Here is a 14933-nt window from a genome sequence, read left to right as displayed (position 1 = left end):
AAACTATTGTATAATTCTCAGAAATAATAAATGCTATGATCCTTGTTGGCAGACTTCAGAGGAGAGAAACAGAAATGAACACCAAACAGCCTTTGTATTGTTTGAAATGATCGTAAATTAATGTACACAAAGGGAAGGAAACACTGGTTACTAATTATATATGCATAAAACTATTGTACAGTCAAATAGCTTCATTCTACAACTTTTAAATTCATCTGAAGGCCAAGATCTAATACAGAAGAAAAAAGTAACTGCCTAACTTCAGTAAGTTAATGCGGCTTATGAAGTGATCAATGCTACCAAGCAAACCAGTGCCTAGAAGTGCCTGGCACTTACCACACCTTCATTAAATGAATGAACAAAATTTTGGGCTGGGGGTTGTGGCCCAGTGGTAGAGTACTTGCTTAGCATCCACTCAGTCCCAAATACCACAAAAAAAAAAAAAAAAGAAAGAAAGGAAAGAAAGAAAGAAAAGACTGGGGATGTAGCTCAGCAGCACAGCACCTGCCTGGCAAATGCCAGGTCCTGAGTTTGATTCACAGTACCAAAAAAAAGAAAAAAAGAGAAAAGGAAGAGAACTTACTTCTCTCTGCAAGGTGTCCTTGGAATATGTACATGATTCATAAAGGATAGTTTTACAGTTTGTATACCATCTATGTTTTCAGACTCTATGGATAGCCCATAGTTTCTAGGCTGAGACTGTATCTGTAGGTTTGTTATAGTAAGAAGGAAGCTGAGTTCTGAGTTTTGTTTTGTTTTTGTTTTTGTTTTTGGTGTTGGGAGTTGAACACGGGTCATTGGCATATGGCAGATATTCATTCTACCACTGAGCTACACTCCTGGCCCCATAAGCAATGTTCTTGCTTTGATAAAAAAGGCTATGACAACCAGTAGATGGAAACACGTATGTGTTAAATTTCTTTTTTTCCTCTTCATTGTTGACAATTTATTCTTTTGGAGTTAACTTGTCCTATCATGGTGATCTGGTTTGTTTCTGACTTTCCAAGTCTAGTCAGAACTGACTAGGACCAAGGTCAGAATAACTGACAATAATACTTGGAAATATTACAGGGAAAATTTAAAGTTTGAAGTCAATAAAGTAGGTCCATTCATTCAGTCAGTCATTCCTTCCTGGCATTTGAAATTGGAAAGCAGAGATGTAAAGGGCAAAAGATTTTCTGTCTTCCAAATATGTGGTATGGGTTGAAGAGTGACTAGGGATGGGAGTATTTCAGAGGAAACAACCTAGTGATCTGACAATCTACCCTTCTATTCAGACTCCAGGAGTCCTAGTTCTTAGGTTTCAGATAAGCAGCAATTGAAGGAGGCAAAAGGTAAATGTGCCCAGAAGCACCTCTCTTTTACAATCTGGTGGAAAATTTCACTTTCTCTTTTGGGCCAGAAAAATATAACCTACATACACAAAGGATTAAAAATAGTGAAGGACAAGTGAAGTTTAGAGTTTATGGGGGAAAGCTGAGATAATTTTTGGATCATTATTATAAATCTGATTTTGTGTCTGCATTTGATTTTATGGGTTGGCTATTCAACTCTGCCACATGGCTGCTAAAACACTTGTAATCACTAGTAGAATCCTGTCAGATAAACAGTTAAGAGGGACAGTTTAGGTAGTATTTTTGTTAATGTTGCTGCATTTTGTTAATGTTCTGAATTTCTTTATTTTTATTTTATTTTTAGTTCTTTCTTTCTTTCTTTCTTTCTTTCTTTCTTTCTTTCTTTCTTTCTTTGAGACATGGTCTTTGCTGTATAGTTCAGGCTGGCCTTGAACTCACTGTGTAGCCCTGAATTTCTTTATTTTTATTCTTTCTTTCTTTCTTTCTTTCTTTCTCTGAGACATGGTCTTTGCTGTATAGTTCAGGTTGGCCTTGAACTCACTGTGTAGCCCAGGCTGACCTCAAACTCAGTGATCCTCCTGCCTCAGCCTCCAGAGTGCAGGGATTATAGGCGTGCACCACCATGCCTGGATGACGTTAAGTTTCATTTGGATTTTTGTTCCAAATCATAATCCATGTATTGTAGTTTTTGGGTACCATATTGTTTTGATGTCTTCTCCAAATAGATACAGCTAACACAGAGGACCAGAACACCAAGTACTGGCCTCACCCTTTTCATGTCATTTACCTTTATCTTATTTAATCCTTACATGTTCTTGTGAATCAGGGATTATTGGGGATTATTGTTTTAGTTGTGACTCAGAATAATTACCTAACTAGTAAATTAACAGAACAAGAATAGAAACCCAGGTCTTTTTTTGTTGTTGTTTTTTGAGATGGGAACTTGCTTTATAGTACAGGCTGGCCTTGAACTCACTCTGTAGCCCAGCCTGGCCTCCAATTTGCAGCAAACCTCCTGCCTCAGCCTCTGGAGTGCTGGTATTACAAGTGTGCACCACCACTCCTGGCCCCGAAACCCAGGTCTTTTGAATAAATCTGATTCTTCCATTCTGCTATAATAGCTTGCCTCTGACTTTGCCACATCATCTTTCACTGTGTCTTTGATGTTGTAATCTTTCTCCAGATTGTCCCCTATTCCCCTCATCCTACATTGTCTTTGTGGCACTCATCATTCTTTGAAGTAAGCTGGTTTATTTGTCTCTCCATGCTAGAATGTAGGCTCCATAAGGGCAAGTACCCTTTTACTAAAGTGCCTCCATGGGAAATCCTGTCATTTATTATGAAAATTACAATTAGAACAACATTTAAAGAACCTTTCAAAATAGAGACCATCAAAGGAGTAGGGCTTATGTTTCCAGTTACTTCCTGGAAATGTGAGCTTTGGTTACCTTCTGAATGTAGGCAGCTAGATTTTATAACATTAAATTTATAAACATTTTGATGATTGCATGATATTTCACCAAGAAATCCATTATAATTTTCCAAAAACGACTCCATATTTGGATAGTTTAGAGTTTTCAGTTTTGTTTTGTTTTTTATTTTTATTTTTTCAGTGCTAGGGATTGAACCCAGGCTTTGATCATACAAGGCTTCAGTTTTTAACTATCAAACAGTGCAGTCTCTTTATTTAGAGCTGAATGGGCAGGGTTCCATGGGCACATCAGGGAATTGGGTAGGGATCATAGTAAAGATTTCTTATTAAGCAGAGGGAACAGAAGGAGCACAAGAAAGAAATAAGGTGGTGTGTAGAGAGAGCAGAAAATTCAGGACAGGATCGAGGGAAGTGAGAAGTAGGGAGGAGCTAGATCACAAAGAGCCTTCTAGTACTCTGTGCTTTCAACTTTCCCAAGTTAGAGATATTGAAGGTTTTGTTTGTTTTCTGTTTTTTGAGACAGGGTCTCCCTATGTAGTTAAGGCTGGCCTTGAACTCACTATGTAGCCCAGGCTGGCCTACAACTCATGGTGATCCTCCTACCTCAGCCTCCTGAGTGCTGGGATTACAGGCATGTGCTACCACGCCTGGCTGAAGGATTTTTAGAATAAGAACATAGCCACTGTAAGGTTTTAAAGTTGATGAGTGACATCATCATATCTTTGTTTCAGAAGATAACTCAGATATAGATTGTCAGGAACCAAAAACAGGAAGGAAATCAGGACAGATGATTTGAAAGAAAAGAACAAACTCAAATAATTAAGAGGCTGACTGAAAGATCTGGTGATTATTTGGACATAGGGAATAAAGAAGAGGCAGGCATCTACAGTGATTCCTGGGTTTAGATAGCTGGGGAAATGATTTAGAGTTGAAAATGCTTAATAGTGGCAGATGAGAATTTTCATCACTTGTCTTCCCTCTCCCTCTCCCTCTCCCTCTCCCTCTCCCCCTCCCTCTCCCCCTCCTCTTCTCTACTTCCCTCTCTCCCTCTTACTCCCCTTCTCCTTCTCCCTCTCCTTTTAGTTTTTGAGACAGGGTCTTACTTTGTAGTTCAGGCTCACAATGTGGCCCTGGCCTTAAAGTCTCAGCAATACTCCTGCCTCAGCCTCCTGAGCGCTAAGATTACAAGCAAGTGCCAGCATGCCTGGCTTCTCTTTTCTCTTTTTCCTGAATCCTTTCCTCCTTCTCTCCCCTCTTTCCTTCTTCCTTTCCTTCCTCTGGGGCAAGGGTACAAGGAGTTGAACCCAGGGGTACTCTACCTCTTAGCTGTAATGTGAGCCTCTTTTAATTTGAGACAATTTCATTAAGTTGCCTAGGTTGGCCCTAAACATGCTGTCCTCCTGCTTCAGTTTTCTGAGTAGCTGGGATTAGTAGTGTGTGCCACCACACCTGGCTGTGATTTGACATCTCTTTTTCATCTATGATTTTCTGTGACTCTTAATGTGTGGGAAGGAAAGCCTTATTGGGATAGATTACTTCATGAACTACTTACTATAGAACACAATATCTGAGAGAAGAAATAACTACCATTCTAAGTCAAGAGGTGTTTTTGATTTTAGACTGATTTTTTTATTATACCCTCAGAATTAGAGTATGCATAACCTAATTAGTCCTTGTTTGTGGATTATAGCCTGACATTGCAAAGAACTGTAAAGAATTGTTAACCAGCCAATCATATGGGAGGATCACAGTCAACAGAAGAAATGAACTCAGAGGTCCATGGATGCTATTTGCTATTCTGAGCTATCATCAATAAAGTCTTAGCAAAATTGAAATTAGACCCTGTAGAATTTAGTTCTGCCTTACAAGGGTCAGTTTTTTTTTAACAGGTATAGACATGATAAAATGCTTTGAAGCCATACATTGATGAGCTGTGGTGGGGAAGTAGGGAAAAGGCACCGGAGCTGCAGAACAGGACTGCATGTTATGTATTCATGTGATCTAATATTTATTAAAATTTCAAAGGGCTCCATAACCAAAATATTGTTATGAACCTCAAATGTACAGTGAAAGCACTGCCATGTGGCTCTCAATAAACCTCTCAAATATTTTTGAAAATTTAGGCCAAAAAATTTCTTTATCCTCTTCATAGCTTAGAGAATTTCTGCTTGACTTTTGAGAACTTTTTAAATAAGTGGGACCTGATTCCTCTTTCATCCAGCTTTTAAAAAATCTTTCAAATTACTTTTCATTAAATCATTTTTGTCATTAATATATATATATATATATATATTTTTTTTTTTTTTGAGCTAAATTACATAATTATATTACTGGCTTTAAAAACATTTGGGGACCATCTCCAGATAAGCTTACTGCTCATCTGTTAGAACAGAAATTATGGATTGACTGGTCACAGGTGTTGAATGTGCTATGGACTTTTTTAAAAAGTCAGTTAAACAAATATCTTAGTCCCTGTGAACTGCTATAACAAAAATACCTCAGCCTGGGTAATTTATATATAATGGAATGCACTTCTTGGTTTTGGAGGCTGGAAAGTCAAAGATCAGGGCATCAGCAGGTTTGGTACCTGGTGAAGGCTGGCCCTCTGGTTGATTGGTGGTTCTTGCTGTGTCCTCACATGGTGGGAGGCATAACACATTCCCTTCAATCTCCTGTATAAGGACACTAGTCCCATTCATGAGGCAAGAAACCTTGTGACTTATTCACTTCCCCAAAGGCCCCATCTTGTAAACTTCAGCATACAAATTTTGAGGGGACACCAACATTCAAACGATAGCAGCAGAGCTTTAACTGTAGTAGGTGCTTATTTGCATAAATCAGTGGATCAGAAAGGTTTGATTCAAAAGAAGGATGGTATTTAATTTCTAGAACAGGAGGTATGACTTAGAAATATGGACTTTTCAGATTTTGCTTATATAAAAATGACTTCCTCTCTTTGGAGAAACATTTCTATATTCCACATTCATTTATTTGGAGCTGCTTTCACCTTAGAAGGTCCATTCCTACTATTGTAACCCAATGAAGAGTAGAGAGTAGAGCTGGGGGAGAAGGTAGAAACTGGGGGATGGTGGGGTGAAGCTACAGTTCTAGGGGCCCCAAATCCTGGGTCTCAGTGATAAATGCAACTCATAGAAGTACACCAGACCCAAAGGTTTTCACATAGAAGCGGTTTTGTTTTGTTTTGAGACAAGATCTTGCTGTGTAATTCAAGCTGGCCTTAAACTCACTCTGTAGCCCAGGATGGCCTGGAACTAACAGTGATCCTCCTGTCTCAGCCTCCCAAGTGCTGGGATTAGAGGCATGCACTACCATGCCCGGCTAGAAATGATGTTGATTTTTTTATTTTCAGGTAGCGGGGATTGAACTCAGGACCTTGCGAAGAAACAATGTTGATTAAATCATGTAGGATCTTTTGTTTAGCCTTGTAACCCATTAAACTACTATTTGTAGGCTAGTGTGAAAACCATTTGTTACTTAATTTCTGCTAGTAAAAAGCTAACTTAATAAAAGAACATTTTTTAGCTGAGGACCTGTAATTCCAGTACTCTGGGAGGCTGAGTCAGGAGGACTGAAAGTTCCATCCCAGCATAAAAAAAGCACTTTGGAATGCAGTTTGTTAATGTATGTGATGACACCAAGGTCTGGAAAGAATAATTGACCAGACTTTTTTTCCAGTAGTTGTTTATTTGTTTTGGTGGCACTGAGGATTGAATTCAGTGTGTTCACACTGAGGTTCATGTGAATCCATTTTTATTTTGAGACAGGATTTTGCTAAATTGCTGAGGCTGGCCTCAAACTTGTGATCTTCCTGCCTCAGCCTCTTTGAATAGCTTGGATTACAGGTGCGTGCCACCATACCCAGCTTGATTTTTGTCAGTTCTGAACTCTTTTTCAGCATTGGGTTTATATACTTAAAACAGAAATTCTTGTTTTATTTGTTTTGAGAGGAGGAGGTCATTATTTTTTAATTATTATTTTTATCAGAAATTGGGGTTTAGATTGGGCATGGTGGCACATGCCTGTAATCCCAGCACTCTGGCGGCTGAGGCAGGAGGTTTACCAGTTTGAAGCCAGCCTAGGCAACATAGTGAGACCTTGCCTCTGAGAAGAGAGAGGAAATTGATTTTTTTGTGTGTGTTTTAAAATTTTATTGGTACATTTTAGATGTACGTAATGATAACATTCATCATAGGGAATTTGTACCTGTACATGATAATATCTTGCTTCTTCTTTTTTTCCTACTCCCCTACCCCCCTCAACCTCTCTCCCTCTCCTTATTTACAAAAGCTTTGTTTGAGAGGAGATTGATTGATTGATCAGGCTGGCCCCAAACTCCTGGGCCCATGTGATCCTCCTCATTCTCTTCCTGCCTCATCCTCCTCCTCTAAATGTGTACCACTGTGCCTAGCTTGTGTTTTTAAAACAAGAGTATAGGGTAAAGCTTACTAGATGCTGCACTGTCCTAATGCTTATTGATATAAAAAAACTGGAATAAAAAGCTTTTTTATATTTATGTAATCTTTTTATCAAAATAGTTGAATCTAGTAAAAAAAATTGGCCATTATTCTGCAAAAACACTATTACTTTGAAGCATTTTACAATGCTGATGATACATTATTTTGTAATGTTTGTCAAATTAAACTTTGTGTTGATTTTCAGCAGAATAAAGACAGACTAATTGTATTATTACTTCAGACCATTGTAAAGTTAAACTTCAGGTAAATAGAAGAATTTAAACTGTACTTTCAAAAGCTTTTTTTTTTCAATGCTGGAAAATCAAACCTAGGGGCAAAACATAAATTTAGTATTTTAGAAGATTTGGAGCTGAATGGGAGATTGATTTTATCATATTTTGACCTCAAATCTTCAACATTCCAAAGACATGAGCACATTGGAAGATAGCAAAATTGTTTAATGTCTTACACCTTACTACCTATTTTCTACCAATTTGACAGTCGAGATTATTCTGTTTTACCTATTAACTCTACTGTGAACCAGAATATGAACTGTTATTCCAGAGTAGCTATTTATTTAAGAGAGGTGAGTCATGTAGGTATAACACAAAATTTTCATTTAAAAACATAATGGGATATTTGATTTTTTAATTGAGACTGAGATTCTGTTAAATGTGAAACATGCAAAAAGACATATAGGAAATTATAGCTTACTATAAAAAATTCAAGGCCTGTAGTTAGAAAGAAAAATCAGAGATCCCTCTCTGTCTTTTGAGATGAAGTCTTTCTGCGTTGCCATGGCTGGTTTGAGACTCAGTGGGCTCAAGCAAACCTACTCCCTCAGTATCCTGAGTGTCTAGGACTCCAGGTGTACACTCTGGTGCCTGGCTAGGAAAATCTCTTAATAGTGAGTATATTCCTTCACATTGTGGGGTATAATGGAGGGTGAAGCAGACAAAGGAGAGGAGGTGACATATTTCTGTTAGAGGTACATAAATAATACAGAATGTGTTGAATACTAAGATGTCAAAGGACATTGAAAGGCAATGAAGAAGATTTCAGCAAAGAGAAAGCTAGGTAAAAGGATGCTTCAGCTTTTGTTACAATAATTAAATATTCAAAATGCAGCCATTTTTTACTGTCCAGGAAGTTAAGCAATTGCTCATTTTATATATATATATATATTTTTTTTTTTTTTTGAAAGTAAGCCATAGGCAAGCAAGCTGATATTGAGGATTTGTATTAAGAAATTTCTTTTAGGGAGTATCATAAGCCAGTTGAAAACTCAATCTTTTAATCTCCTGTGGGATGATCATAATATTCATGATGCCCCTAAGACACTTGATGTTTGTTCCAAACCATCAAAGAAAGACAGTGTGAGTGTGTTCAGCATAATTTGCCTTGCATATATTATTAATAGTTTAGTCTATTAACTTCTCACAGAAATCATTGTAAAACAACCTGTGTAGAAAAAGTACGTACAGTAATTCTATGTACTATGGAGGCCATATTCTATAGAAGCCATTTATACTGTGCAAAATTGTTATAAACTCATATATTGTTTCACTTTATTATAAATCTAGCGATTCACATGGGTGTTACATGTGGCAATGCTATTAATTGGAATTTGAATTCAGTAAATATTTAAAAGGTGTATACTGTACTCTGTTTTTGGACTTGTATAAGGTTTGTCAATGACACATTCTCTGAATCCTATCTTTAGGAACTAACAAACATGAAACAAAATATCTTAAAAGCAAGTACCAGATTGTGTGTTAGCTACCATGAATAGTCAAGGAGGGAGGAAAAGATAGAGATAGACTATTAATGAATCTTTGTGGCTCCATTTTGAAAGATAGGTAAACTTTGACTAGATGAAATTGGAATCCAAAATGAGGACAGAAAAGTGAGCAGTAAGTGCAATTATTGAGTAAATCTTTCAGATGAGAGCAGGGGCCTCTTAGATTTACTGAGTGATAAAGATGGATTGATGCTCCATAGAATTAAAAAAAAGAAGTCTTCTGTTTGTTTTTTTTTTTGAGACAGGATCTCACTTATGTAGTTCAGGGTGGCCTTAAGCTCACTATGTAGCCTAGGATGGCCTTGATTTGTGGCCATTCTCCTGCCTTAGCCTCCCAAGTGCTGGGATTACAGGGGTGTGCTACCACGCCCAGCAAAAGAAAGAAGTCTTTATTAGGTTCCTTTAAATTAATTAATTAATTTTTTGAGACAGGGTCTTGCCATTTAGTTCAAGCTGGTCTTGAACTCACTATGTGGCCCAGGCTGGCCTGGAACTAACTGTGATCCTCCTGCCTCAGCCTCCCAAATGCTGGGATTACAGGTGTGAGCCACCACGCCTAGCTTCCATTTCATTTTAAAGAGCTTCCATTTCATTTTAAAGAGCATTTAAGATATCTTTGTATATGTTACATTGCTAGAGAACTTTGATTTGAATTAGGTGAGAAATATGAGATAAAAATAAAGTGAGGATGTAAAATGGAGTCCAGAATTAAACTAATACTAATGTTTGTAATGATGGTGACAGTATTTTGTTTTTTGTGGGGTTTTTTTGGTACTTGGGACCTTGCGTTTTCGAGGCAGGCTCAGTGCCACTGAGCTAAATCCCTGGCCCATGTTTTGTTTTGTTTTTAAACAGGGTCACACTATGTCATCCAGGCTGGCTTTGATCTCTCTAGGTAGCTCAGCCTGGCTTTGAACTCTTGGTGATACTCCTACCTCAGCCTTAGGAATGCTGGGATCACAGGCATGCACCACCATGCCTGGTGCTGAGAGAGTTTTAAATGTCTGGTCTAGGAATGTGGAGAAGCCTGATGGGTTCAGGGTAGTTGCACAATAAAAATACATGTTTAGGAAGGCTGGCTAGCTGGATTAGAGAAGTTTCTGTCTCTGCCACAGTGCAGCCCAGGGCTAGGGAGGTTGTCACAGGCCTATGATAGTTATCTTGGGCATTGCACGGATCAAAACTTTACAAAAGAAAATATTGTTAGGACTGCTGACTGATCATGTATAGTATGAAAGTTCTGTATACGTAAAACAGAATTTTCTTTTAGGCTGCTCCTCCAATCCCTTTTTTTTTCCTTTCCTGTATGGTTCTGCCTAGCTAGAACTTGGTGATATTGTGTTTCTCATATTCTTCAAGCAGGCTACTGAAAACAATGGGGGATAAGAGGAGAGGATGATCTTTTTCCTTTAACTCTTTGGTACATTCCAGTAAACCAACTACTTCCTTCTCTGGGATTTTTATCATTTGAAGCCCAAGATGGGGAAGCTACTGTTGCCTATCTGCATTCTCAAATTTCTATGAAGGTTCTTCCTCCCCTCTTCCTCCTCATCCTCTTCCCTTTTCCCTCCTCTTTTTCCTCCTTCCACCTGTCTCCTCCCTCATTTCTTCCTCCTCCTATCCTTCTTTTTCCTGTACTGGGAATTGAACCCAGAGCTTCTCACATGCTAAGCAAGCACTCTACCTTTGAGTTACACCCACATCTCTTTTTACCTTCTTTTGTTACCCAGGCTGGACTTGAATTAGCGATCCTTTTGCCTCAGCCTCCTTAGCATCAGGCAACTAAAAAATATTTTTTCAAAGTACTATTGAGGGCTGGGGATTTAGCTCAGTGGTTCCGCCGCTTGCCTTGCAAGCACAAGGACCTGAGTTCGATCCTCGGTACCAAAAAATAAGTAAATTAAAGTATTATTGAAATTTTGTACATCCAATTTTTTGAAGGGACAAGTTATTCATTATTCTAAGAATGTGTGAGTGTGTGTATGTATTTTTTAATAACATTTAAACTTTATTTATTTATTTATTTGGTACCTGGGATCGAACTCGCGTCCTTGTGCTTGCGAGGCAGGCGGCAGAACTACTGAGCTAAATCCCCAGCCCTGTATATATTTTTCAAAATTTAATTTTATTGGTACATTTTAGGTATACATTCATCATTGGAAATTTGCACCTTTACATAATCTCTCTTGGTTCTTATTTTTCCCCATTCCCCTGCCCTCCCTTCAATCCCTCCATCCCTCCCTATTTACAAAGACTTTGTTTCCATTTTCTCATTTTCTCATATTAATTCCATTCCCTTCTTTCCTTTCCCTACCCCTCCCACTTCCCCTTGCCATTTGCCTCTTTTCTTCCTATTTCACATTATCTGTTATACCTTTTAGTCTTTATTTACACTTTCAGTTTCTCACACTAGAGAAACTATTCAGTATTTATACATGTGTGTCCTATTTATTTCACTTAAGAGTATTGCCTCATTGTGCATCCATGTAGCTATAAATATCTCTAATTTCTCATTTTTTATGGCTGAGTAGTACTCCATTTTATTAAAAAAACAGCACATTTTCTTGACCCAGTCTCCAGTTGATGGACATTTGGGCTCTTTCCAAGTTTTAGCTATTAAAAACTGTGATGCTATGAAATGGGTGCATATATACCACTGTGGTATGGCTCTTTTAATTCTTTGGGGAAGATACCCAGCAGGGGTTTAGCTAGGTCAAATGGAATTTTTAATCCTAGTTCTTGGAGGTATCCATACTGATTTCCACAGTGGTTATGCCAGTCGACACACCCACCAGCAGTGGAGCAGTGTTCCTCTTTCCCCACAGCCCTGCCAGCATTTGTTATTGGTTGATTTCATGATAGCAGCCATTCTTTCTGGAGTGAGGTGGAATCTCAGCATTGTTTTCATCTGCATCTCTCAAATGACCAGTGATGTTGAACATTTTTTCATATGTTTATTTGCTATTTTTACTTCTTTGAGAAATGTCTGTTCATTTCAGATGCCAGTTTTTGGATTGGGTCTTTAAATTTGGAAGGTCTGATTTTTTTAAGTTCTTTATAAATTCTAGATAGTAGACCTTTGTCTGAGGAACAGCAGGTGAAAATTTTTCCCACATTGTGGGTTGTCTCTTCACACTGCTGGTGGTTTCTCTTGCTGTGCAGAAGCTTTTTAATAAGAAGAGATCCCACTTGTTGATTGTTTATGCTAGTTCACGGGCAACTGAGGTTTTGTTCATAAAATCTTTTCCTATACCAATGTCTTCAAGAGTTCTACTTAACCTCTGTTCCAGCTGGTTCAGCGTTTCTATTTTAATATTTAGATCTTTAATCCATTTTGATTTTAGTTTAGTGCAAGGTGAGAGATACAGGTCTAGTTTTAATCTTTGGCAAGTTGAAAGCCAATTTTTCCAGCACCATTTATTAAAGAGGCTATCTTTCCTCCAGTGAGGGTGTTTGGCTCCTTTATTGAAGACGAGATGCCTGAGAATGTCTGGAGTTGTTTCTGCATCTTCTAATCTGTTCCACTGGTCCTCAAGTCTGTTTCTTTGCCAGTACTATGCTGTTTTTTTTTTTATCACAGTAGCTTTGTAATATAGTTTCAAGTTGGGGGTTATGATACCCCCTGCCATGTCTCTGTTACCTAGAATTACTTTTGCTATTCTGGGTCTCTCTTGTTCCAATTGAATTTTTGGATTGTTTTCTCAAGGTCTGTGAAGTATGCTGCTGAGATTTCAATAAGGATTGCATTGAATCTATATAGCACTTTTGGAAGTATGGCCATTTTAACTATGTTGATCCTTCCTACCCAGGAGCAGGAGATGTCTCTCCATTTTCTGATATCTTCAATCTCTCCTTTCAGAGTGCTATAGTTTTCAGAGAAGAGGTCTTTGATTTCTTTTGTTAGGTTGATTTCTAGGTATTTCCATTTTTTTGGATGCTATTGTGAAAGGATTTGTTTGCCCTATTTCTCTCTCAGTGAGTCTGTTGTTCGTGTAGAAGAAAGCTATTGATTTTTGTGTGTTGACCTTGTATCCAGCCACTTTACTGAATTTGGTTAAGTCTAGAAGACTTTTGGTGGAGTTTGTGTGTATTTTAATATATTCCCTTTTATGTTTTTTAGTCTCCAGTAACTTTCCTATCCATTATTTGAGAACAATCATTGCCAACTTTTCATATACGTTCAGTTCTACTTAGCTGAATGCAATTTAGTTGGCCCTTGCCTCCTTGATAATTCCATAATCTACTGCCTATAAATTATGTGTGACTTTTGCCTGGGCCTATTATTACTTCTTCATAAAACAGAATTGAAGTTCATTCTGAACTTCCATAGCTTGGTGTATGATTACCTTCATATGTATTTCATTATATCTATGTACAGTCATTATTATTGTTATCTACATTTTTCATATGAGGAAACATTCACAGGAAGGTTAAGTGAGTTGTTTAATTCTACTGAAAATTGACTGCTTCTTATGTCCTGTGACATACTTTTTACTTTCATATAATTGCAGAACAACAGAGCATTAGTTCATTGATTATCCCAGTGAAAAGACTGTCTGGTCTATAAAGTTTTATAAATTGCAAGTTCTTTCTTTTTATTTCCTCTTAGCTTCTGCCTCCTTTTTCTTTCCTTAAATCTTTTGAGTTCTTATTTTGGAATGCTATACATACATTATAGTGTTATTGAAGGATGATAATCATAATACTGACAGTCTTTTGGCTTATTTTTTTCTCTGCTTTCAGAAAAGTTTAATATATTCCAGTGAAAGTAGGGGCCAGCAACATACATATATATGTATATTTATTCTTTTTTTTTTTTTCTTGGTATCAGGGATCAAACTCAGGACCTTACACTTGGCAAGGCAGGCAGCAGCACCACTGAGCTAAATCCTCGGCCCTTGTACTTTACTTTTCTAAAACAAAATATTTCTTCAGCCTTTTTGCTTAAGTGAATATTTCTCCTAAATAGGGTCTGACACACAAATTGAAATAAAACATCAGATTATTTTGGGAGGGAGGTGTCTGGCTATGTCGTTAGGCTAGCCTTGAACTCCTGTATCCCAGACTGGCCTCCAACTCATGGCAATCCTCCTGCCTCAGCCTCCCTAGTGTTAGGATTATGGGTGTGCACCACCATGCCCAGCTACATCAGGTTTTTTTTTTTTTTTTGTAGGGCAGGGGAGGATTGAACTTGGGACCTTGAGCTTACAAGGCAGGTGCTGGAACTACTGAGCTAAATCCCCGGCCCAACATCAGATTTTTGTTTTGGAGTATTTTAATAGGTCTTGGAGAGAAATTTAAAATTATACACTAAATGCTTTGGAATTTATGTTTTTACTTTCCCTTATTGATGTGGAATTCAGCTTAATGAGGAAGAAACAGGTGGAGATGTATTTCTCTTTGACATCAACACCTCCTCCAACAGAATGAGTGGACAGGAAATGGTTAGACAATAATTGAAATGGAAATTGTTAACTAGGAATGCTTCCCATCCTAAAAGCATAAGAGTTGTAAGCTCTGAATTGCCTAGGTTTAAATTCTGGCTCAGAAGCTATTCTTATGATATCCTTGTGCCTTAGTTTTCTCATTTGTATAATGGGGATAATAGTATTTACTTCTATAAGGTTATGAGGAAGACATGAGATAAAACATACAAAGTAGCTAGCCGTGGTGGCACATGCCTGTAATTCCAGACCTCCTCTGCTGCAGGAGGATTGCAAGTTTGAGTCCAGCCTGGGCAACTTAATGATTTAAGGATAACTATTTCAAAATAAAAAATGAAAAGGGATGGGGATGTAGCTCAATACAAAGGCCTGGGTAAATTCCAACCCCCAACCCCCAACCCCAAATACTTAAAATAGTACTGAGAA

The 14933-nt window shown here is 37.8% G+C and overlaps 1 protein-coding gene across 7 annotated transcripts in view; it reads left to right on the top strand.

The window, feature by feature from the left end:
- Cpeb3 (cytoplasmic polyadenylation element binding protein 3) overlaps positions 1–14933 on the top strand; it is a 212148-nt gene that overhangs the window by 38991 nt on the left and 158224 nt on the right. The gene's annotated exons all lie outside the window — the stretch shown is intronic.

The sequence above is a fragment of the Heterocephalus glaber genome, unplaced genomic scaffold, assembly GCF_053883595.1.
Source record: "Heterocephalus glaber isolate CG9 unplaced genomic scaffold, H.glaber_assembly_v1.0 deba00001497, whole genome shotgun sequence".
In the NCBI taxonomy this organism is placed as follows: domain Eukaryota; kingdom Metazoa; phylum Chordata; class Mammalia; order Rodentia; family Bathyergidae; genus Heterocephalus; species Heterocephalus glaber.
This window is presented reverse-complemented; position numbering and strand designations above follow the sequence as displayed.